We start from the raw sequence: 26,525 nt of genomic DNA, 5'->3' as shown, positions 1-26,525 counted from the left end.
GGAATGTGGCCCTTTTTCACAAGGCACGGAGAAAGCACCATTGGTCTCACCGTTTTTTTTTAGTTTGTCCTTTTTTAACGAATGTGTTTAATTTGTGTGTGTTATTTGTGTTCGTGTATCGCTGCCAACGCAGCATCACCAAATAATGTGTTTCATTTTAACGTTGGATCGCTGAAACCCCGGCATGAGGTAAGGATCTCAGCGGTGGCAGCCCCGCACTCGAAGCTCGGAGCCACCAAACCACCTCCACTTTTTTAATGCGATGGCCTCTATATGCGCGTTAGTCTGACCAAACCACCCTGAATGTGCCCAATCTGATCAGATCTGGGAAGCTCAGCAGAGTTAAAGCTGGCTATCCCTTTAAATTAGTGACTCCGTAGACACACCAGATGTCGTAGGCTTGGGCTGTGAGGAAGCCTGGAAATAGCAGGATAGAAATGGGTCCAGTTGATGTTCTGCAGCATGCAATGGATTAGATCTGTGGATTAAATACTACATGCTATGGATTAGACCGGTGGATTAAATATATTTGCGTGAAGCTCTTGAGTGTTGTCAAGTCGTGCGTGTGGGTTTTTTTTTTTCTCCACGGATTGTGTGTTTCCTCGTGCAAGCCAAAGACTCGTGGATGTAATCGGCCAAATATTCCAATGCAGGAGCCTCCTGACAACAACAGCAAAAAGAGCCTTGGGATAGAGTGAGGCTTTGCTGGGTAAATCCGGGGACATCCTTGCCATGTCTCGCTCGTTCCACCACGGGTGCAAGGGCCTCCACTAACTTGGGGGGTTCGGTGTGGGGGGGGGGGGTGGTGTTCCATAGAGCCCCTCTAGAGAATGTTGTGGCCTGGCCTTCCACGCTGACGAGTAGGTGGGTATCCCCACACTTTACCCCACCACGTGCAACCTGCCGCCGGTTGACTGCGTTTACACCGCTGGGTGGAAAGAAGCAGTTGACGGGGGGGGTGAGGGGGAATTTAAGAAACTTGACCCAATTGTTTCAACCGCTCCCCCGCCGGGAGGTGGCTTGGAACCGGCGACCTCTAGATTGCAAGTCCAGCGCGCTAACCTTTACACCGTAGGCATTATCGCGTACATGAAGGGCATTTTTATTATTTGAGGAGCGTGAAGGCAGCCGCATGATCTGAGCGAGCGCTGTGCAATGTCTGCACTTTGACCCTTCCCTTCCCAGACCACTGTCAGGATCACGTCACACTCTCAGAGCGCGCAATTGCCTCAAGGGCATACGGAGCGTATCAATTTCATCTCGCGTACCCCGTAGCGGCGAAGACCGATGGAAGATGCTCAATTGTAGTGGTGGTGGCGGTGGCGAATCTCTTAAATTGTTTGCCAGGAGGTCACAGTTAATGAATGTCCCACACGAACAAACACGTATGAATGCAGTATCGAGTTTGATTGATTGACTGATATCCTTCATTTAAAGCAGGTGAGATAGCGCGTCTCTCTTTCCGTGGAGACCGAGAAGAGAGTCTCAGTGAAGAATAAACCAAGCACGAGGCGCTTAGTGCCACAAATTGGTCTGAAAAGCACGAAAAAAACACGCGGCAAAGTGGTTTCATTGTAAACCCACAGAAATTCACCTTGTTAAAATAATAATTACAAAGAACGGTTAAGAAACATACCATTTGCATCCCACAATTATGTATGGCACGGTACGTCGCCGCATGTATGACCATCATATATCCGCCCGCCCTGGCCAATGAACCGCCCACCCCCAGTGCAGAGTGATTATGGTGCACACCAGATCTGCAGTGCATCACAACTATAATTGTGTCGTTGTAATTGTGTCATTCTGCTGACCTGGTCAAGGGGCATTAACCACCATCACGCGAACTGCGGCCATCCTCACAGCAGCAACGGCGGCTTTGTCTGCCCATCAAACAAAGACGGCGGTCACCGTATCACGTGGCGCTTTCAAAAGCGCTTCTGCGGCCGTCTGGAACGCTCTTCCTTCCGATATTAGGAAGCCACTGGAGCTATGCACTTTTAAATCCAGATAGAATACTCATTTCTTTGGAACTGCTTTTTGCATTTAGTTTGTTCTCCTTCCCTCACACCTCCGATTTGCACGATTGGGTACGTACGGTGCGAAATACGTTCAACATACATACACACAAGCACACATTCATGATGAACTGCAATCACCAACGTTGTAATTGTAATATGAGCTCACAACGCTGCTATACCTGCAATAAGCATTGACCCAAGGGTCTGGTATACACAGTTCGTAGTTCAACAAATAGTTCGTGTATCCTACACAGCACGTTGCTCCCGCACGTTGCTCCCGCACGTTACTCCCGCATGTTGCTCCCGCACGTTGCTCCCGCACGTTGCTCCCGCACGTTGCTCCCGCACGTTGCTCCCGCACGTTGCTCCCGCAGCGGGCTCGGAACTCCACGCGGGAATAGCGGCGACAGGAACCTCGCGGTCGCAGGCAACTCTTCTCTCTTCTCTCTCTCTATCTCACCGACTTTCGCCGCGTCAAAAGCAGTTTCAGTAAAACTTGCTTTTCATAGATAAATTATACATGTATGAAAGTCGAGCCAGTTGTGACCTAATTTAAAGCAGCCATTGGCCGACGTAAAAATCAGACAAAGTCGATAGAATCACGGGCACCGTGCTCCTCAAACGACGCAATTGAATATAGAGTACGGAAATTCGGTGCGACTGAACCCTGCCGGCTTGGTTGGTGCCGTAATATCGTTGCAGGCCAAGTAATTTAAACACAGTTGATACCGACATGCAAACTCATGAATATAAAATAGTGTGCTTAAAGGGATAGGGTTTAATGCTATGGTATTAAAACTAATAACAAAGGTTTTTAAAAGGCATGATAGAATTCGGTGGGTTTTTCTTTCTTTTTTGCCGGATGCAATGAGCGGAAAGATGACAGCTTCAGAGATGCTAATAACCCCCGATAACATTAATTAGGAATATCATGAATAATATCCATTTGGACAGGATGTTCCAGCCACTACACTGAGTAAATGAGGTTTGCTTTTAGAGACTACTTACTTCAAATGCGAAGGGTACATCAGAGTAATCAGACACCCCCCACCAACCACCACTCTGATCTAGAGTCCACAAAACAGCTGTCCACAACGTCCATGGATCTTCCGACGACCGGTCAACCCTCAACAAATGTTCTCAGACGGCGGTGAAGCAAATAAAGCTATCGATGTGAAAGGCCATTACAACGATCAGCTTGCTTTTCATTTGTATCGACTATTCTGAATAAGTGGCGTCGTGGGCAGCAGAAGGATACCGCTTGCCACTGGCCTTTCAGAGGCCTGCCCCAGTTGCTCAATAATGACCTCTTATTTAAAGGCTTTATAATAAGGAAAACCACGTAGTTGAAGCAGCTGTGCGTCACAGAACACCGATCAACGCTTGAAATTAGTTGAAGAGAATGCAGCTGTCCATGGTTTGGCTGGATATTGAGGGCGCCACGGTGGCGAGATGATGACTCCCTCGCCTGGTATGCAAGAGATTGTAGGTTTGATCCCAAACCCTGACGCCTGCTGTATATTTGTAGTTTGCATGTTCTCCCCATGGCCGTGTAGATATTTATCCGAGTGCTCCGGGTTTTCCTTCCACATTTATAAACGCGCGTTTAGAGTATTTGGTTACTGCTATAAATTTCCACGTGTTAAGCCACTTCATTGAGCTATCATTTGTGGCCAGTCGCTTCTGAAAAATAGCTACCGTAGATCAGTGGGCTTTGCGTGGAAAAATAAAAAAAAAGGTAAAATAGTACTTTCATTTAGTTCTGGGTTTCAGTTTGAGACACTTTAGACGCTCATCCCGCTTCGTGACGCTTGCTGTGCACATAGTTATCTCTGGGTCCAACTCAGTTTGAGACACTTTAGACGCTCATCCCGCTTCGTGACGCTTGCTGTACACATAGTTATCTCTGGGTCCAACTCTGTTTGAGACACTTTAGACGCTCATCCCGCTTCGTGACGCTTGCTGTGCACATAGTTATCTCTGGGTCCAACTCTGTTTGAGACACTTTAGACGCTCATCCCGCTTCGTGACGCTTGCTGTGCACATAGTTATCTCTGGGTCCAACACTGTTTGAGACACTTTAGACGCTCATCCCGCTTCGTGACGCTTGCTGTGCACATAGTTATCTCTGGGTCCAACTCTGTTTGAGACACTTTAGATGCTCATCCCGCTTCGTGACGCTTGCTGTGCACATAGTTATCTCTGGGTCCAACTCTGTTTGAGACACTTTAGACGCTCATCCCGCTTCGTGACGCTTGCTGTGCACATAGTTATCTCTGGGTCCAACTCTGTTTGAGACACTTTAGACGCTCATCCCGCTTCGTGACGCTTGCTGTGCACATAGTTATCTCTGGGTCCAACTCTGTTTGAGACACTTTAGACGCTCATCCCGCTTCGTGACGCTTGCTGTGCACATAGTTATCTCTGGGTCCAACTCTGTTTGAGACACTTTAGACGCTCATCCCGCTTCGTGACGCTTGCTGTGCACATAGTTATCTCTGGGTCCAACTCTGTTTGAGACACTTTAGACGCTCATCCCGCTTCGTGACGCTTGCTGTGCACATAGTTATCTCTGGGTCCAACTCTGTTTGAGACACTTTAGACGCTCATCCCGCTTCGTGACGCTTGCTGTGCACATAGTTATCTCTGGGTCCAACTCTGTTTGAGACACTTTAGACGCTCATCCCGCTTCGTGACGCTTGCTGTGCACATAGTTATCTCTGGGTCCAACTCTGTTTGAGACACTTTAGACGCTCATCCCGCTTCGTGACGCTTGCTGTGCACATAGTTATATCTGGGTCCAACTCTGTTTGAGACACTTTAGACGCTCATCCCGCTTCGTGACGTTTGCTGTGCACATAGTTATCTCTGGGTCCAACTCTGTTTGAGACACTTTAGACGCTCATCCCGCTTCGTGACGCTTGCTGTGCACATAGTTATCTCTGGGTCCAACTCTGTTTGAGACACTTTAGGCGCTCATCCCGCTTCGTGACGCTTGCTGTGCACATAGTTATCTCTGGGTCCAACTCTGTTTGAGACACTTTAGACGCTCATCCCGCTTCGTGACGCTTGCTGTGCACATAGTTATCTCTGGGTCCAACTCTGTTTGAGACACTTTAGACGCTCATCCCGCTTCGTGACGCTTGCTGTGCACATAGTTATCTCTGGGTCCAACTCTGTTTGAGACACTTTAGACGCTCATCCCGCTTCGTGACGCTTGCTGTGCACATAGTTATCTCTGGGTCCAACTCTGTTTGAGACACTTTAGACGCTCATCCCGCTTCGTGACGCTTGCTGTGCACATAGTTATCTCTGGGTCCAACTCTGTTTGAGACACTTTAGACGCTCATCCCGCTTCGTGACGCTTGCTGTGCACATAGTTATCTCTGGGTCCAACTCTGTTTGAGACACTTTAGACGCTCATCCCGCTTCGTGGACGTTTGCTGTGCACATAGTTATCTCTGGGTCCAACTCTGTTTGAGACACTTTAGACGCTCATCCCGCTTCGTGACGCTTGCTGTGCACATAGTTATCTCTGGGTCCAACTCTGTTTGAGACACTTTAGACGCTCATCCCGCTTCGTGACGCTTGCTGTGCACATAGTTATCTCTGGGTCCAACTCTGTTTGAGACACTTTAGACGCTCATCCCGCTTCGTGACGCTTGCTGTGCACATAGTTATCTCTGGGTCCAACTCTGTGCTCTGGAGGCTGCGTGTTGGGGTAGACTCCACTTTTTCTAACAGTCACGTGATTATTATTTTCATCCTATAATTATTTGCTGAAACTACAATGGGACATTATGAGTAAACGCTATTATTCGTGTTTGGATTATAATTGCCTATGCCATGAGGTTATGTTAGGTTTATTTTGGTATGAGGTAAAACCCACGATTATTGAAATAAAAGAGAACATTTTAAATGCTGTGATTGTGACTCTTAAACAAAACATGAAATTAACTCCAGCAAATCTAAATTTGCCAATGATAGAAGGCCTCCCTACATCATGTTGGTCATGGAGGGGAGGTTGGTTTAATAACAGTCAACACGCTGATCAGTGCGGCTTGGTGAAGGGTAGGAGAGACAAGACCGGTATCGCTTGCCACTGATGAGAGCCGTGCCCGGGTATCATACTCGCACGGTCGCCGGTGCATAGCGCCACGTGCTTACCAGTGCGCCCACCGCTCCAATTCCCCTTTCCACTTAACCACTTAACCATTGCACAATTACCATCGCATCATTAACTTCGCCCATCTCCGTTAATGGTTCCTTCGACATTGTAATCCAGAGAACAACAACAAAAAGCGAATCGATACAAATTGTGAGTTTACCGCACCTCCGCTCACTCGTCGCGCGACTACGAAACGGAACAAAGAATTGGAGAGTGCGCACAAAAGCACGCTGGGACACCACGCTCGGAATCACATTGAGAGGCGGAAAGGGGGGAGGGGGAGCACGTGGATTGGAGAAGGCGTGCACGCTATGCGTGACATTACTGAAAGTGGACTCGTGTTGCGAGTCGGGGCGATGGGTCGATGGTCGAGAATAACAACGGAGCGGAATGCATCCGCGAGCACGTCCGACCACGGAGATGGAGCGACGCAATGAGCTCGTGAGCAGGTGCCGAGCGGGGATTATTGCGTCGCGCGATGGCCAGAGGTGGTGGCGAAGGCTTGGGGGTAGGCCCTTCATCCAGCGGTGGATTGAGCACGGCTGACGATAATGGTATTTATGTTTTCGCTTTGCCACGTATCTTATCGTGTTCATTTAGTCATTATTTTACAAACCGCTCTTCCAAGCTCGTTCCACTTTACGAAGCAGGAGAAAGAAAAAAAACAACAACCGCCACGTGACACACCGCGCGTCGGCGTCGCAATTGTTCACCGAGCACAATGGAGAGGCATCAAGATTCTCCGCGCGCCGTCACTCCGCGGCGCGCCTGCCGCGAGCAGGTCCCCGGGAGAGATCTATTCAGAGGCCACGGGCAAAAATGAGCGAGATGCGAGATACGTTACCAGGAGGCGTACGCGGCAGGGTGAAGCGGTGTGAGTGAACGCGCGAAGCTTTAATTGACGCGTGAAAAGAATAAACCACGCAACAACAACAACAAATAACGGCGGCTGTCGACAGGTGAATTAAATGCAAATTACCAGGACTAAAGACTGACGGGGCAACACAACTTCAAAGTAAACATGTATTTACATCGGGTCATCTTCCTGAGGCTTACTGTGACCCCAATGTTACAGACAGATGGACGGACAGCTGGACAGGTAGTTTGAGAGCAATGCGCGCACAGAGCCGGGCGGTGGCGGCTATGCACGTGGCCTGAAATCCAGCACCGCGCATTGGAGAATTGATGGATCACACTCTCCTCGCAGTGGGTGTCGAGGTGCCGTATCCTGGCAAGCCATGAGAATGCAGTACAACAAAACATGTGGACCTCCCCCCCGCACCTCTTCCTTCTGTATGTGATAGAAATGATTTCCTCCTCGCACACGTGGGTTTTCTCTGGGTGGTCTGCTTTCATCACGCAAGTCAACACTCATTCATTGGCCGATAACACCTCAATATGTAGAGAACTGCAGAGCTTGGGCAATTGTTGGCGCCGGCTCACCGCGTGGCTGCTGCTCCCTTCCTGCTCATCTGTGGTCTCTCCTCGAGCCTCTGAGTCATTTCTCTCTTCGAGAGAGCGAGCGAACAACCGTGAGGTGCGCTAAGAGTTTAAATAATTATTTTAAACGTGGTCACATGATACGCACGCAAGGCATAATGGGAGTCGTGTCTTCCTTTTGTTTGTGAGCAGCACACCTTGCTATTTCTAGACAAGAAATAGGAACAGCGCTGATGCATTCGCGCTTTTAAATGTAGTTAAAACGCGTTTATTAGAACAAACCTCTTACCGCCTCGGTAGCTCGTGCCCTTGCTGCACTACCGGGCCATCCACACACTCGGTGAGTCACAAAGTAGAACGGTGAAGTACCTTGGAGAGCAGTCTCGAAAAACTCGCGGGACAATTGAATGATTTGAGTGGCTTCCGTAAGGAAGCGACAAGACGCCAGAGTGGCTCATGTCGACGGAACAAGAATGGCCCCAAGTGACTCTGTGGAGAGTGAGAAGCTCTGTGCGAGAGACCTCCACGTGAATTATTGCGACCTGCGGGGGGAGGACAGAGGAGAATTCCGAGTAATGGACGAGATGGAGGAACGGTGCAGTGACTCACAGGAAAACACTCTGGGGCCAGGAAGAATCTGGTTGGCTGATTGGGAGCCAAATGAAAACCTCTCTGGGTGTTAAGGTTGCTCTCTCCAACGATGTTCTACATCGAACCGCGTCAGAAACATCGCGCTGCAGGTTGAGGCGGTCTCCTCGCGCATCGATGAACAACAGAGTGCCCCGCGGTTGACAAGTATCTCTTGGACGCGCCTTCAAAGCCGAGGGAGCCCTTCGTGAGTTAATGGCGGAGCAATTCACCCCGAGTCTTGCACATTCCTCGTTTACAAAATAAAAGGTTTATTTGCAACCTCTGGTGCCTAAACTTCAGAGATAGTGCCGCTAGACCTCGGCCTGTTTTTATTTGCATGCACGGGATCATTGGCGTGGATTTGCGCGGATTTACTTTCGGCGGCGACGAGAGATAAATTCGTGTCAGATTGGTGGCCCTGCCTCTTAGAAGTCCGCCGCCCATCCAGCCGCCTCATCCGCGTGCGATGTCCCTTAGCATCTTCGTTCGTAGTCTCCCCAGCATGCGTTGTCGTCTCTTCTGCGGCAAATAGTGGCACTGCCGCACTCCGTGCACGTGGCTCCGTGCTTGTTTCCTCCTCCAGCAAATGAAGCATTGCCTTGTCACGTGGGGCGAGAGGGGGGGGGGAAGCGAGAGGGGGGGGGGGGGCGTGAGATCATTATTCTCAGAGGACAGACAAGACACATTTGTAGCTCTCTCGTGGCTCAGCTATTGTATACATTTACATCGTGACTATGTGCAATCGTACAGCTAAAGGGAGGGGCTACATTTGGCACACACACACAGACTGGGATTTTGCAGCTGTTGTAATGGTTATTACACTGGACGTACAAGTCCAGAGGTCGCCGATTCCATTCAATTTCATCTCCTGGCGCTGCAGCCGAAAACACATGGCACACTTCTTAAATCCCAACCCACCGCTCAGCAGCGTAATGTGTACAACACAGCCAGCTGATCGGCAAATACAAAATACCCTCTCTAAAGGGGCTCTACAGAGCTCCCCCTCGAGTGGAGGCCTTTATCCCCCCCAGCAGTGGCGTGAGCTAGCACTTGCAGGGCTGCGCCTTCACCTTGGACACGCTGTCCCAGTCGCCGTGAAACTCGGAGACGCCGTGAGGTCGACGGTGGCGCTGAGCATCCCCGAGTTTATCTGAGCAGACAACTGCGATGACGTCACGTTGTCACGTGGGGTGGGTGCATCGACGGGTTCGGTCCGGTCATGAACTTACAGAGCCACACAAAATCTTCGTATTGAAGTTAGTTAGTTTTTCTCTCACTCGTTTTGGATTATTATAGGTGTGAAGACTCAAAAATGTTGACGCGATTGACAGGAAACGAAATATATCGTTGGTGCATTAAGCAGCATGCCTCTCGTGTGGATCGCGATGACTTTTATCGACGTCATTGGAGGGCTCCGACACGGGGTGACGCACGTGGCAAGTGGCAACTGCAGAATTCCCAAACAATACATTTCTTAACCCCGTGACATGGTGCCGATAGCAAAACCACGGCAATATAGTTTAACAAGTAATAGGCCTTCGCGACCAATATCCATAATCGAGGTTTTTGGGTTAGATCGCGTCAATATAAATGTGTCGTTAAAACCCGCCACCAGCCGACACAGCCGGTTAGTAAGGTTTGTCACGTAAAGTAAACGTGTTAATTCGTTCCGAGTACAGCACGCCGGTGTGTTGCAGAGTAAACCCACAATATTTGCAATTGGAGTACCACGTTTCGCCAGTAATTACAATCATCGTGATCAGGCGACAGACAGATTTGTGGAGATATCCTCCTAATTTGAGGGACACACGTGATGTCGTCACTTGTGAGACAATCGGGCGCGAAGGCCACATGGGGGGAGGGCATAATAGACATGACAATGAATAAACATTACCGGGTCGGTTATTCATAGGGTAATCAACATATATTACGTGGGCACATTACGCATGCACATTATGTATGCATAACGTTGTACTCGAATGGTAAATGTTGTGGGTTTACTCTCCCACGCATCGGTGTGCTGTACTAGTAACGAATTGGCACGTTTTAGTTACGTGACAAACCTTACTAATCGGCTGTGCCAGGTGACGGTGGCGAATTTAACGATGCATTTATATTTACACGATCATACCCAAAAGCCTCTATTATGGATACTGCAGTATTTTGGAAATAAAATATTATACTCCAACAAAGTTATCAGTTGAATAAAAGCGCAGTTGTTCCACGATCGATGGTGACAGTATGGTGGAGACATTCATCCAGCAGTGGATTGATCACATGTGGTAACCTATTTTTTTTCCATATAAATTGTGTGTGAAACACGACCACTCGTCTTGCACAAATGCGAACTCAGCTTCACCGCTTCTGTTATGGTTGGGGGAAACTGCAGACATATGCAAGGCAACGTTGAACTGTTACTGTGTCTGAACATTAATTATACTATTAGCTTTATGCTGAATTGTCTTTTCAACCCGTGAATGAGAATGCATCACATTTAACCCATTGCGCCCTTGCGCGGTGTGTCCAGGAAACGGCGTGTGTCGCATTGTCTGCATGCTCACCAACATGGCTCCTAACCATCAGCATAACTCACGATCGTCGTCAGCCATGCTCAGTCTACTGCTGGATGAAGGTCCGCACCAAGCCATTGTCATCTCTCACGGCCCTGCGATGTAAACCTTTTACTTTATGAGTTCCGATTGATTTTTGTGTCAGATCGCTACGTGAGCCAAATTGCCAACGTGTACGTTTCGCCCTCCTTCAGAGTGGATAAGAGTTGAAGACTGCACCCTGCACGCACGTCTCCAACTCGTATTATCCATCTTCTTGGTTCTTTCGGTAAAGTCACGTAGAAGGGAAGTAATAAAATAATAAAAATAAAACATAATAAAACAATTCTCACGACGTTTCGGCCACAACGCAAGCAGCCGTCCTCAGGTGAAAACCAGGTCCGTCGAGGCGACAGAGTCTGAATGAAACAGCACACGGGCTTAGAGCATATATATAAGCTGGGCGCATTGACAAAGGAATTTGCATATCAACAGGAATTTAGCATATTTATGGGAAATGCAGGAATGTAATTAGTACTGCATATGCATGTGCATTATGCAGGATTAACAGCATCAAAGGGAGCTGCAGTTACTGCTGCTGCAGCAGTTGCTGCTGCTGCAGTTTCTGCTGCTGCTGCAGTTGCTGCTGCAGTTGCTGCTGCTGCTGCACTTGCTGCTGCTGCTGCACTTGCTGCTGCTGCTGCACTTGCTGCTGCTGCTGCAGTTGCTGCCTTATCCATTTTAATATAACACTATGTATTATTCTACCCACCCTAATGTGTATCATACTGCTATATGTTTACTGTACAATTACGACACCATACATTACTCTGCACACTGCACCATGCCAGTGAGTGGAACGCGGTCTGAAAGTCACCGTTAACGTGAACACAATCAGTTAAGATCCGAAATGGTTTATTACGTCCTTCCAATGATTGCTAAGCCAGAATCCATCTTCTCGGTTGAAATTGTCTCTGTGTTTGTATATGTGGATCGCCTCATGAACGAATCTCTCATGATAGCCAGATGGCTTGCAGAGAACCTCTGTCTTGGAGAAGTCAATGTCATGTGAGCCCACTGAATTGTAACAGTGATCTGCCACGGCTGAGGTGTTTGTCCTACCGTGTTTCAGGTCTGCCTTATGTTCACGGATGCGGTCCGAGACATGTCGTTTGGTTTCTCCAATGTAACTGCTGCCACAGAGGCAACTTAGTTTGTAGACGCCAGGGTACTGTATGTCTGGAACCACATCTTTTACAGACGGGACCAGATCACGGATTTTATGTACTGTGTTGAATCGGACCTGGATCTTGTGTTTAATCAGGATTTTGGAGATCTTTTTTGTGACCCCAGCAATGTAGGGTAAGGTGATGGTCTTGAAAGGCTCCTCAACAGGATCCTTCTTGATGGTTGGAGTGATGGCTTTGCGGATTGTGTAGTCGGAGTAACCATTAGCCTTAAGAGCTTGGCGTACGTGTTTGAGTTCACTGGAAATGTGTTCATGGTCGGAGATGCATTGGGCTCTATGATATAGAGTCTTGATGAGGGAATTCTTCTGGGATGGATGGTGGTGGGAATCCGGTTTTAGATAAGCATCCGTGTGGGTGGCTTTCCTGTAGACAGAGTGGCTCATTGAACCATCAGGTCTCCTTTTGATTAGGACATCCAAAAAGGGTAGCTTGCCATCATTTTCGACTTCCATGGTGAATCTGATGGCTGGGTGTATGGAATTGATGTGGTCGAGAAATTGGTCTAGAGCAGGTCGGCCATGTGGCCAGATGACAAAAGTGTCGTCTACGTACCTCTTCCATAAGGTCGGGCGTAGAGTGGCAGTCTGGATGGCGTCCGTCTCAAATTTCTCCATGAAGATGTTGGCTACAACCGGAGATAGGGGGGAGCCCATTGGGGTGCCCTCAATTTGCTTGTAGAAGGTTCCATTCCAGGTGAAGTATGTATTGGTTAAGCAGTGTCTCACCAGGGGGGGTACCCCAGCATTCAGTCCTTGATGAACCAAGTCTTCAATGATTGCGATGGTGTCAGGCACAGGCACCTTGGTGAACAAGGAAACCACATCAAAACTGACAAGCAGGTCGTCTGGGGACAGGGCAATCCCCTTGATTGTCGATACCAGGTCAGTAGAGTTTAGTACTGCAGAGGTGGTTTTTCCAGTGAAAGGCCGTAGGATTTCGGACAAAAAACGAGCCAGTTTGTAAGTGGGGGAGTTGATAGTAGAGACAATGGGACGAAGAGGTGTATCTTCTTTATGTATCTTTGGCAAGCCGTACAATCTTGGTGGCCTGGCTGCAGAAGGTTTCAACGATAACTGTTTGGTCTGATCAATTAATGCGGTTGAAGCAGAAATGATGTTGTTGGTTTTGGAGACGAGGCTGTTGGTAGGGTCTCTTTTTATTTTTGTATAGCTGCCATCGTTGAGTAGTTCTTGAATTTTGTTGTTGTATTCTATTTTGTCCATGATGACAGTGGCATTGCCTTTGTCGGCTGAGAGGATGACAATGTCATCCCTCTTTTTTAATTGAGCTAATTCAAAACGCTCATCTTTGCTAATGTTGCTAGCTGGCATCTTAGCGTTTTTGAGGGTTACAGAGATTTCAGATCTTGCTACGTCTGCAGCGATGTGACTCAAGCCCTTGAGAGCTACATCTACTCGAGCAATGATATCATTAACTGGTATGTGTCTAGGTGTGACTGCAAAGTTTAGTCCTTTAGCTAAAACGGATTTCAAACCTTCAGAAATAGGACTGTTACTGCGATTAATTACGACTTTGTTAACATCTAGCTTTTCAATGTGTGGGTCCGGTTTCTTGTTTGAGAGGCGGTTGAATTTGGAAATCAAGTTGTCCTTACATTTACTCGACATAGCGGCAGCTGAAGAGGCAGTCATTTTTTCCACATGTTCCCAATCCGATGTGGACATTGTTATACTCAAAGATAAGTGTGATTTGTAGAGTGTCTTGTCTAACTGATCTAGTTCGGTGCGCGTAAGTCTGATTTTCTCTGAGATAAGAGCTAAACTAGTTCTAGACAGAATTCGTTTCGCATTAGAAGAAGTTACAGCAGCAGATGTTAGTGTAAATGCGTTTGGTATTACCTTAGAGTCGCGGCATCTCTTCAGAAAGGTGAGAGACTCGATTAGCTGAGCCTTCTTATCCCGGAGCTTGTTGAAGGATCTCAAAGTTATGTGGAAACCCTCCCCGTAGAGGCGGTTAAATTTCGATTTAAAGCTTTCGTGACTGCAGGGATTCATCTTCTTGGTTCTTTCGGTAAAGTCACGTAGAAGGGAAGTAATAAAATAATAAAAATAAAACATAATAAAACAATTCTCACGACGTTTCGGCCACAACGCAAGCAGCCGTCCTCAGGTGAAAACCAGGTCCGTCGAGGCGACAGAGTCTGAATGAAACAGCACACGGGCTTAGAGCATATATATAAGCTGGGCGCATTGACAAAGGAATTTGCATATCAACAGGAATTTAGCATATTTATGGGAAATGCAGGAATGTAATTAGTACTGCATATGCATGTGCATTATGCAGGATTAACAGCATCAAAGGGAGCTGCAGTTACTGCTGCTGCAGCAGTTGCTGCTGCTGCAGTTTCTGCTGCTGCTGCAGTTGCTGCTGCAGTTGCTGCTGCTGCTGCACTTGCTGCTGCTGCTGCACTTGCTGCTGCTGCTGCACTTGCTGCTGCTGCTGCAGTTGCTGCCTTATCCATTTTAATATAACACTATGTATTATTCTACCCACCCTAATGTGTATCATACTGCTATATGTTTACTGTACAATTACGACACCATACATTACTCTGCACACTGCACCATGCCAGTGAGTGGAACGCGGTCTGAAAGTCACCGTTAACGTGAACACAATCAGTTAAGATCCGAAATGGTTTATTACGTCCTTCCAATGATTGCTAAGCCAGAATCCATCTTCTCGGTTGAAATTGTCTCTGTGTTTGTATATGTGGATCGCCTCATGAACGAATCTCTCATGATAGCCAGATGGCTTGCAGAGAACCTCTGTCTTGGAGAAGTCAATGTCATGTGAGCCCACTGAATTGTAACAGTGATCTGCCACGGCTGAGGTGTTTGTCCTACCGTGTTTCAGGTCTGCCTTATGTTCACGGATGCGGTCCGAGACATGTCGTTTGGTTTCTCCAATGTAACTGCTGCCACAGAGGCAACTTAGTTTGTAGACGCCAGGGTACTGTATGTCTGGAACCACATCTTTTACAGACGGGACCAGATCACGGATTTTATGTACTGTGTTGAATCGGACCTGGATCTTGTGTTTAATCAGGATTTTGGAGATCTTTTTTGTGACCCCAGCAATGTAGGGTAAGGTGATGGTCTTGAAAGGCTCCTCAACAGGATCCTTCTTGATGGTTGGAGTGATGGCTTTGCGGATTGTGTAGTCGGAGTAACCATTAGCCTTAAGAGCTTGGCGTACGTGTTTGAGTTCACTGGAAATGTGTTCATGGTCGGAGATGCATTGGGCTCTATGATATAGAGTCTTGATGAGGGAATTCTTCTGGGATGGATGGTGGTGGGAATCCGGTTTTAGATAAGCATCCGTGTGGGTGGCTTTCCTGTAGACAGAGTGGCTCATTGAACCATCAGGTCTCCTTTTGATTAGGACATCCAAAAAGGGTAGCTTGCCATCATTTTCGACTTCCATGGTGAATCTGATGGCTGGGTGTATGGAATTGATGTGGTCGAGAAATTGGTCTAGAGCAGGTCGGCCATGTGGCCAGATGACAAAAGTGTCGTCTACGTACCTCTTCCATAAGGTCGGGCGTAGAGTGGCAGTCTGGATGGCGTCCGTCTCAAATTTCTCCATGAAGATGTTGGCTACAACCGGAGATAGGGGGGAGCCCATTGGGGTGCCCTCAATTTGCTTGTAGAAGGTTCCATTCCAGGTGAAGTATGTATTGGTTAAGCAGTGTCTCACCAGGGGGGGTACCCCAGCATTCAGTCCTTGATGAACCAAGTCTTCAATGATTGCGATGGTGTCAGGCACAGGCACCTTGGTGAACAAGGAAACCACATCAAAACTGACAAGCAGGTCGTCTGGGGACAGGGCAATCCCCTTGATTGTCGATACCAGGTCAGTAGAGTTTAGTACTGCAGAGGTGGTTTTTCCAGTGAAAGGCCGTAGGATTTCGGACAAAAAACGAGCCAGTTTGTAAGTGGGGGAGTTGATAGTAGAGACAATGGGACGAAGAGGTGTATCTTCTTTATGTATCTTTGGCAAGCCGTACAATCTTGGTGGCCTGGCTGCAGAAGGTTTCAACGATAACTGTTTGGTCTGATCAATTAATGCGGTTGAAGCAGAAATGATGTTGTTGGTTTTGGAGACGAGGCTGTTGGTAGGGTCTCTTTTTATTTTTGTATAGCTGCCATCGTTGAGTAGTTCTTGAATTTTGTTGTTGTATTCTATTTTGTCCATGATGACAGTGGCATTGCCTTTGTCGGCTGAGAGGATGACAATGTCATCCCTCTTTTTTAATTGAGCTAATTCAAAACGCTCATCTTTGCTAATGTTGCTAGCTGGCATCTTAGCGTTTTTGAGGGTTACAGAGATTTCAGATCTTGCTACGTCTGCAGCGATGTGACTCAAGCCCTTGAGAGCTACATCTACTCGAGCAATGATATCATTAACTGGTATGTGTCTAGGTGTGACTGCAAAGTTTAGTCCTTTAGCTAAAACGGATTTCAAACCTTCAGAAATAGGACTGTTACTGCGATTAATTACGACTTTGTTAACATCTAGCTTTTCAATGTGTGGGTCCGGTTTCTTGTTTGAGAGGCGGTTGAATTTGGAAATCAAGTTGTCCTTACATTTACTCGACATAGCGGCAGCTGAAGAGGCAGTCATTTTTTCCACATGTTCCCAATCCGATGTGGACATTGTTATACTCAAAGATAAGTGTGATTTGTAGAGTGTCTTGTCTAACTGATCTAGTTCGGTGCGCGTAAGTCTGATTTTCTCTGAGATAAGAGCTAAACTAGTTCTAGACAGAATTCGTTTCGCATTAGAAGAAGTTACAGCAGCAGATGTTAGTGTAAATGCGTTTGGTATTACCTTAGAGTCGCGGCATCTCTTCAGAAAGGTGAGAGACTCGATTAGCTGAGCCTTCTTATCCCGGAGCTTGTTGAAGGATCTCAAAGTTATGTGGAAACCCTCCCCGTAGAGGCGGTTAAATTTCGATTTAAAGCTTTCGTGACTGCAGGGATTCATCTTCTTGGTTCTTTCGGTAAAGTCACGTAGAAGGGAAGTAATAAAATAATAAAAATAAAACATAATAAAACAATTCTCACGACGTTTCGGCCACAACGCAAGCAGCCGTCCTCAGGTGAAAACCAGGTCCGTCGAGGCGACAGAGTCTGAATGAAACAGCACACGGGCTTAGAGCATATATATAAGCTGGGCGCATTGACAAAGGAATTTGCATATCAACAGGAATTTAGCATATTTATGGGAAATGCAGGAATGTAATTAGTACTGCATATGCATGTGCATTATGCAGGATTAACAGCATCAAAGGGAGCTGCAGTTACTGCTGCTGCAGCAGTTGCTGCTGCTGCAGTTTCTGCTGCTGCTGCAGTTGCTGCTGCAGTTGCTGCTGCTGCTGCACTTGCTGCTGCTGCTGCACTTGCTGCTGCTGCTGCACTTGCTGCTGCTGCTGCAGTTGCTGCCTTATCCATTTTAATATAACACTATGTATTATTCTACCCACCCTAATGTGTATCATACTGCTATATGTTTACTGTACAATTACGACACCATACATTACTCTGCACACTGCACCATGCCAGTGAGTGGAACGCGGTCTGAAAGTCACCGTTAACGTGAACACAATCAGTTAAGATCCGAAATGGTTTATTACGTCCTTCCAATGATTGCTAAGCCAGAATCCATCTTCTCGGTTGAAATTGTCTCTGTGTTTGTATATGTGGATCGCCTCATGAACGAATCTCTCATGATAGCCAGATGGCTTGCAGAGAACCTCTGTCTTGGAGAAGTCAATGTCATGTGAGCCCACTGAATTGTAACAGTGATCTGCCACGGCTGAGGTGTTTGTCCTACCGTGTTTCAGGTCTGCCTTATGTTCACGGATGCGGTCCGAGACATGTCGTTTGGTTTCTCCAATGTAACTGCTGCCACAGAGGCAACTTAGTTTGTAGACGCCAGGGTACTGTATGTCTGGAACCACATCTTTTACAGACGGGACCAGATCACGGATTTTATGTACTGTGTTGAATCGGACCTGGATCTTGTGTTTAATCAGGATTTTGGAGATCTTTTTTGTGACCCCAGCAATGTAGGGTAAGGTGATGGTCTTGAAAGGCTCCTCAACAGGATCCTTCTTGATGGTTGGAGTGATGGCTTTGCGGATTGTGTAGTCGGAGTAACCATTAGCCTTAAGAGCTTGGCGTACGTGTTTGAGTTCACTGGAAATGTGTTCATGGTCGGAGATGCATTGGGCTCTATGATATAGAGTCTTGATGAGGGAATTCTTCTGGGATGGATGGTGGTGGGAATCCGGTTTTAGATAAGCATCCGTGTGGGTGGCTTTCCTGTAGACAGAGTGGCTCATTGAACCATCAGGTCTCCTTTTGATTAGGACATCCAAAAAGGGTAGCTTGCCATCATTTTCGACTTCCATGGTGAATCTGATGGCTGGGTGTATGGAATTGATGTGGTCGAGAAATTGGTCTAGAGCAGGTCGGCCATGTGGCCAGATGACAAAAGTGTCGTCTACGTACCTCTTCCATAAGGTCGGGCGTAGAGTGGCAGTCTGGATGGCGTCCGTCTCAAATTTCTCCATGAAGATGTTGGCTACAACCGGAGATAGGGGGGAGCCCATTGGGGTGCCCTCAATTTGCTTGTAGAAGGTTCCATTCCAGGTGAAGTATGTATTGGTTAAGCAGTGTCTCACCAGGGGGGGTACCCCAGCATTCAGTCCTTGATGAACCAAGTCTTCAATGATTGCGATGGTGTCAGGCACAGGCACCTTGGTGAACAAGGAAACCACATCAAAACTGACAAGCAGGTCGTCTGGGGACAGGGCAATCCCCTTGATTGTCGATACCAGGTCAGTAGAGTTTAGTACTGCAGAGGTGGTTTTTCCAGTGAAAGGCCGTAGGATTTCGGACAAAAAACGAGCCAGTTTGTAAGTGGGGGAGTTGATAGTAGAGACAATGGGACGAAGAGGTGTATCTTCTTTATGTATCTTTGGCAAGCCGTACAATCTTGGTGGCCTGGCTGCAGAAGGTTTCAACGATAACTGTTTGGTCTGACTTACAAACTGGCTCGTTTTTTGTCCGAAATCCTACGGCCTTTCACTGGAAAAACCACCTCTGCAGTACTAAACTCTACTGACCTGGTATCGACAATCAAGGGGATTGCCCTGTCCCCAGACGACCTGCTTGTCAGTTTTGATGTGGTTTCCTTGTTCACCAAGGTGCCTGTGCCTGACACCATCGCAATCATTGAAGACTTGGTTCATCAAGGACTGAATGCTGGGGTACCCCCCCTGGTGAGACACTGCTTAACCAATACATACTTCACCTGGAATGGAACCTTCTACAAGCAAATTGAGGGCACCCCAATGGGCTCCCCCCTATCTCCGGTTGTAGCCAACATCTTCATGGAGAAATTTGAGACGGACGCCATCCAGACTGCCACTCTACGCCCGACCTTATGGAAGAGGTACGTAGACGACACTTTTGTCATCTGGCCACATGGCCGACCTGCTCTAGACCAATTTCTCGACCACATCAATTCCATACACCCAGCCATCAGATTCACCATGGAAGTCGAAAATGATGGCAAGCTACCCTTTTTGGATGTCCTAATCAAAAGGAGACCTGATGGTTCAATGAGCCACTCTGTCTACAGGAAAGCCACCCACACGGATGCTTATCTAAAACCGGATTCCCACCACCATCCATCCCAGAAGAATTCCCTCATCAAGACTCTATATCATAGAGCCCAATGCATCTCCGACCATGAACACATTTCCAGTGAACTCAAACACGTACGCCAAGCTCTTAAGGCTAATGGTTACTCCGACTACACAATCCGCAAAGCCATCACTCCAACCATCAAGAAGGATCCTGTTGAGGAGCCTTTCAAGACCATCACCTTACCCTACATTGCTGGGGTCACAAAAAAGATCTCCAAAATCCTGATTAAACACAAGATCCAGGTCCGATTCAACACAGTACATAAAATCCGTGATCTGGTCCCGTCTGTAAAAGATGTGGTTCCAGACATACAGTACCCTGGCGTCTACAAACTAAGTTGCCTCTGTGGCAGCAGTTACATTGGAGAAACCAAACGACATGTCTCGGACCGCATCCGTGAACATAAGGCAGACCTGAAACACGGTAGGACAAACACCTCAGCCGTGGCAGATCACTGTTACAATTCAGTGGGCTCACATGACATTGACTTCTCCAAGACAGAGGTTCTCTGCAAGCCATCTGGCTATCATGAGAGATTCGTTCATGAGGCGATCCACATATACAAACACAGAGACAATTTCAACCGAGAAGATGGATTCTGGCTTAGCAATCATTGGAAGGACGTAATAAACCATTTCGGATCTTAACTGATTGTGTTCACGTTAACGGTGACTTTCAGACCGCGTTCCACTCACTGGCATGGTGCAGTGTGCAGAGTAATGTATGGTGTCGTAATTGTACAGTAAACATATAGCAGTATGATACACATTAGGGTGGGTAGAATAATACATAGTGTTATATTAAAATGGATAAGGCAGCAACTGCAGCAGCAGCAGCAAGTGCAGCAGCAGCAGCAAGTGCAGCAGCAGCAAGTGCAGCAGCAGCAGCAACTGCAGCAGCAACTGCAGCAGCAGCAGAAACTGCAGCAGCAGCAACTGCTGCAGCAGCAGTAACTGCAGCTCCCTTTGATGCTGTTAATCCTGCATAATGCACATGCATATGCAGTACTAATTACATTCCTGCATTTCCCATAAATATGCTAAATTCCTGTTGATATGCAAATTCCTTTGTCAATGCGCCCAGCTTATATATATGCTCTAAGCCCGTGTGCTGTTTCATTCAGACTCTGTCGCCTCGACGGACCTGGTTTTCACCTGAGGACGGCTGCTTGCGTTGTGGCCGAAACGTCGTGAGAATTGTTTTATTATGTTTTATTTTATTATTTTATTACTTCCCTTCTACGTGACTTTACCGAAAGAACCAAGAAGATGAATCCCTGCAGTCACGAAAGCTTTAAATCGTATTATCCACTCTGTCTCTCTGCCCTCGCTATTCACGAGCCACGCAGAAGGGCCGTTGCCCGAAACATCACGCATGACATTGTTGCCTGTCAAATCCACAATGTTATTGATGAACATTGTGAGCTTTATTGTACAAATGCAGGCACCTAGCAATTCGTGCGATGTTTGAAACGGGTTGCTAGCAAAATGCATTCATGAATCATACGGTTAAATGTAGCTCTTCCTCTGTGTGACATCAGCATCGTATGTTGCCATGAGACCCGCTGTATTATGTATTACAGAGGAAGCTGTGTACAATGGAATAATTCACCTTTAAAAAGACGAAACACGAGAGTGACTCGCCGAGTATGCGCTGTCATGGTGTGCAAACGACACAATTTTAAAACGCTCGTGAATTTTTATTTCAGCACACCACCTCGGCAAGGTAGACCGAATCCGTGCGGATGCAGTGAGCAGCTGAGCGGATGTTTCCTGTGGGCTGCCGAGACAATTACTTACAGCGAGGGCTTAACGTAACGGGCTCGAGTCGATGTCAAATGTAGCCCGAGGAAGGGTGTTGCCAGGCGTAGGGGGCACGTGACCCCTGATGATAGAAAGGTCACCTGAGGCGAGGGAGACACGTCGTAGGAGGCGAGGCCGGAGTTAATCTCCGCGGCACGAGAAGGGGAAAGGGGTCAGACGCAGCGAGGCTCCGGGCGAGCGCACGGCAGCGCGGGGAGCTCTGGACGCCGCACTGATAAGAGCTTTGTGTGGAAATGCGTAATGCACCGGTGGACGGGGCGAGGGTCGGAGTGACACGTTTGCCATGTTGAACGAAACTAAACTAAAACCAGGTCGGGGCCACGCTACTTCTCAGGGCAGCTCACAGTCAAAGTCCGCACGCGAAGCTGCGGCGAAGCAGCTGACCGCGTGGCCACAGTCTGCGCCCGAGCCGTGGAGCGGCACGCCGTGGGAGCTGGGGGTGGCCCGCTTCCTAGCCAGTGGGCCCTGCTGATTGCTGGGGAGATTACACGGGGCGCTTGCGGAGTTCGTCCGCCGCTTCGTGACGGATAAGAGGCATCCTGAACCGTGATTAGAGTAAACTACCGGCCACGGTCTCGACACTGAGCCGACTGCTCGCGCGCCACTGCGTGCTTAGAGGTTCTGGTGGTCATCAGCATCTGTGTCGCCTTGGTTAAGGGATAAAAAAAAAAGTGCATTCATGCCTAAGGCGGTATTTTGTGCCACGATCTTGCCAAAATTATAGGGTTCTCCAGACTCCCACGACATCCAAAGTGGCTCCGCGACTGTGCTATGTAACCATTAGCTGTGTGTTTTTCCCCTTTCTTTAAACGAAGAAAATTACATCGAAGGAGTTCAACAATCGTTAATGCTTTTTCAAATTCATCTACACAACATCTCTCTGGATTTGTTTTGTTTGACCTTCTGTCACCTTGAGGATTTAGCGAAAAACGTGTCTTGCTTGATATTCACGGGACACCATTATAATTTAATTTAAAAAAAGTAAAAACGAAATCGTGATCGATCACAGAGTTTAGTATCACGAGACTAATATAACTTAATAAGTACTGGACTTTGGTAAAACATGTTTCCTTCCCCCATTCCACAGGATCAAAACGCCCTCAAGAGATTCCACTCTCAGCGTCGACTCGAAGGGACGAGAAGTGGCAGCGCGTGACCACGTCCGTGGCGCCCTTGGTGGCGGCGGCGGCGGCGACGGCGGCGGTGGTGGACTTTTGGATTTAATCGCCGAAAAAGGCGAAGAATTGGTACACGTTACAAACAATCTACATAACTTCTTACGGGCGGTGCGCGCCTTCTAATCACGCCCCTCCCATGTGTTCTCGGGTTGTGGCCGCTCGTTGTTTCGGCGCGATGTCCGACGTTTTGCGCCACATGCTTGGGAAGTTTCTCCAGGAACGAGCACGCGGTGCGTCATAGCGCAGCCGTGGAAACCTCCACGGCCGTGTGCGTTCTACATTTTAAAGTATACGCCGGTAAATGTCACAAATGTATCTGCTCAGCGGGTAAACTGGTGAGCTACTCACGTCGCTACTGGCCGAAGGGCTTCCACTAGAGGGAGCTCTCGACAGCTCCCACAGTTAGTCGATGATCGCCAGGTCGCGTGTAGTGCGGTGAAGTGTGGGTACTTCCACCTCTTCCGAGACATCTGACCAGTGCAGGCCAAATTCTCTGTAGAGGTGCAGCCCCTCGAGTTGAGATACCTGCTGCCAGCAGTGGCATGAGCCGGTAATTGCAGAGCTGCACCTTTACACTATTCGCGTTGCACCATCCTGTACCGATGTGTATTGTTCCTGCAAGCTCACCTAACGTTTGCAGCGAGAGGTTTATTGTTTTATCTTTATTGTTGTTTTGCCGGATGGAAGGCTGCCAAATACCGTAATGTGGCAGAGTGGTGTGTGTCCACATGTTGTGGGTGAAGGCAATGTTTTACAAGTGTTAAGCCTCGCGCCTATTTATAGCGCGGTGCTTGTATAATGTAAAAGAGTGTCGTGAAATGTCAGCCAGAGACGGATGCAGGGGAAGGGCAGAGGAGACACCTGTCCCACCAAACGCGTGGTCATGGCATATTATTCCCTTATGTGCGGCTGCACATGCAAATTAATGCGAGTGCACGCGCGTGTGAAACAGTGCCGCATTGCATTACAATATCAGCTTTCAGGGGTAGATTTGGGTTTTTTCTCCCTAGTGCTGAGTCAAGTATTCTGATATTGCATTCAGAAGCAGACTCAGTCCTGTGATTCCAAATATTGCTCCTGTACCATTGTGCAGTCTGTGGGAATCCCAATTATTAACAAGGCGGTATTCGGAATTGCGACCCCAAGTGTCCCCTTGCGTCTCTCAGGGCAATCCTAAAGTAGTATTCATTTCCCTCCTCGACGTTATCAGATCCACGATTGCAAGTCCACGATGTTAACCCATTGCCATATCGTAGGTGACCGTTGCAGTAGCTGGCGAAGGTTGGTGGCCATGCAGCCCGCACTATGGACCACACAGTCAACCCACCGTGGTCTGCACTCCAACAGAGGAGGAAGAGGAACAGCAAAACGACACGAACTCTCTCTCTCTCTCCTGAAGTCCTCTGATCGTGGCCAGCAGACTTTGACATTGGCATCTATCTCCTAAGCATCTTGTCGAATGCAATAATATATATTATTGGGTCATTCGGTAAAGTCACGTAGATAGGTTCAAAGAAAATTACAAAAAATAACAAAAAACTACGACGTTTCGATCGCAACACGAGCAATCGTCATGTTCTCGTGATGACGAAGCTTTCATCCAGCAGTGTATTCATAGTGGCTGATGATAAAAACAATAAAAAAAACAACGACACAACTTGCGACAAACTAAAGTCCGAGCGCGACTCGGATCCTTAAAAAACAACAACACAACAACACAAAGAGATGGATTTCCAACTTTGGAGGTTGTCGAAAACGTCTCCCGGCTACGGATTCAAGTGACGGCTGCGTGATCCCTCGCCTCGGCCCGAGCACGGCAAACGCCCTCGCACACCTCAACGACTGCTCGGGCCCGAGTGGGGAGCATCAGCGCGGACGCGTGCGTTTCCATCCCATGCAGATTGAATTCGTCTTCGCCGGCTCGGCGAGCTGTGTGCAGCAGGTGTTACACACGCAATCCATCACTTGCTGTCCCATTCCAAGTCTGGCCCTGGCACGTGCACACACACACACGAAACACCACGCGGAAAAAAAACAAGTTTTTCTTTTGTTTCTCGGCCAAGACAAAAGGACAGTGAACATTGTCAGAGATGATTAAAAACAGCGAATGGTTCAGCCCACGCCCGAGCCTGCCATGGACATTGATCTCCGCTGTTCGCGCAGCTTGTGTCCGATTCTAAGTAAAACTGGTGCCAACAATTCTCAATCCACTGCTGGACGAATGCCTTCCCCACGCCGTGTCTTGTCATGCGCGCTTTTGTTTGACCATAGTTCACTGGTCAATGCGAGTTGGTGGTGGAGGTGAGCAGAGATGCACACAGGTTCCTGGAAGCCTGAAGCAAAATGCCACCTCGTGATGAAATAACAGGCCCGTTGTGGGGCCCTCTTTGGTGTAAGGTCCCCTCACCACCCCACTCTATGCAGCACTGAGGACCTATTTTGATCACATTTGCCAATGGTTTTAGCAGTGGCCAGGAATTGAACTTGGGTTGCTGGCTTAATAGAACGGTGCGCTAAACCACTGCTCCACCGCTAACAGCCGTGTCTGATTAAATAAATACAATGTGGGAGCAAGCGTACATCTAAACCGGTGTTAACTAAAAGGAACGCAGCCACAGTAACAGTGCTTGAAACTTTTAATTTGGTTAAATGTCATCAGACAGGGCCCTCTCTGAAGTGTCAGAATGATCAAGTGTATGAAGCTCAGGTTTTTTAAAGGCTTAATGAGACAGCCACACCTGAATTAAACATTTGGCAGCCATTCCTAACCAATTTCAAAGAGTACTTTCATATGTTTCTCACCATGAATTTTTTGTCACCCATCAACCGTGCGAGTATTTTAGGGGCACGTTTGTTTGGTGGTGATATAGACGTTTAGAAAATTCAAACAGTGGCCTCTTTTGGCCCAACGTACCAATCAGTTGGCGAGTTGCATTTCTCTGGGAGGGCAGATGTGTTCCATGATCTATTCATCGATGTACCTACACATACAAAACAACCCGACAGCTAACATTTCTACTCACCACAATCTTATGATGTAATCCAGTCACTTCTGTCTAGTGACATAATGCAGTGAAAAAAACTCAAAGTGGATTTCCGTTATCATGGGACATTTGTGCCAAGATAAAAGTCTTAAAAAAATAATAGGTTTTACCCTTTCTGGCAATGAAACAGGTGCTGAGGTGTTCAAACACCAAATATAAACGTTGTAATCACACGAACCAGTGGTGAACATGCGAACAAATATTCTCTTATAATATTTGCATTGCCTTTCAAACTGATTGGCCTACACCAGAGGCAGTCTTCTTCGTGGCCTCGTCCCACCAGCGTTCGACCAGAGAACGCCAAAAGGCGACCAGCACAAGGACAATGCACGTATCAGGCATTACTAACTTGGGGTGAGCAACTACATCATGGGACCTTTTTTCCCAGTATCAAAGTATGGTTTACTTATGCTTGGGATGAGTACGTCCATAGGAAAGTGTTGTTTACTTTGATGCTGGCAGTGGTAACACCTGTGCTTCACACCAGGAAGCACCTGGGTTCGATTCCCGACTTGGGTGCCTTTTCTGTGTGGATTTTTTTGAGGTTCTCCCACCTGTTCTGCAGAGAGTGTGAGAGTAAGTGTGTGGAGTCCACCTAGCATGGCACAAGCGTCGTGGTGACGTCATTGCCACTTCAAGGCGTGGAATGTCTATTGCTGTGAGTGGAGTTTGTGGGGAGCGGT

General features: G+C 47.7%; 1 long non-coding RNA gene across 1 annotated transcript; it reads left to right on the top strand.

The window, feature by feature from the left end:
- Positions 1–7,853: 7,853 nt before the first annotated feature.
- On the top strand, positions 7,854–22,747 carry LOC133357344 (uncharacterized). The gene is made up of 3 exons (XR_009756961.1): positions 7,854–7,969; positions 10,787–10,891; positions 22,708–22,747. It is a non-coding gene; the product is annotated as an uncharacterized LOC133357344 (long non-coding RNA).
- The last annotated feature ends 3,778 nt before the right edge of the window (positions 22,748–26,525 follow it).

This window comes from Lethenteron reissneri, chromosome 57, assembly GCF_015708825.2.
Source record: "Lethenteron reissneri isolate LAM-NWPU_2019-01 chromosome 57, ASM1570882v1, whole genome shotgun sequence".
Classification (NCBI taxonomy): Eukaryota; Metazoa; Chordata; class Hyperoartia; order Petromyzontiformes; family Petromyzontidae; genus Lethenteron; species Lethenteron reissneri.
The sequence above is the reverse complement of the archived record's forward strand: the minus strand, read 5'-3'. Positions and strand labels throughout refer to the sequence as shown.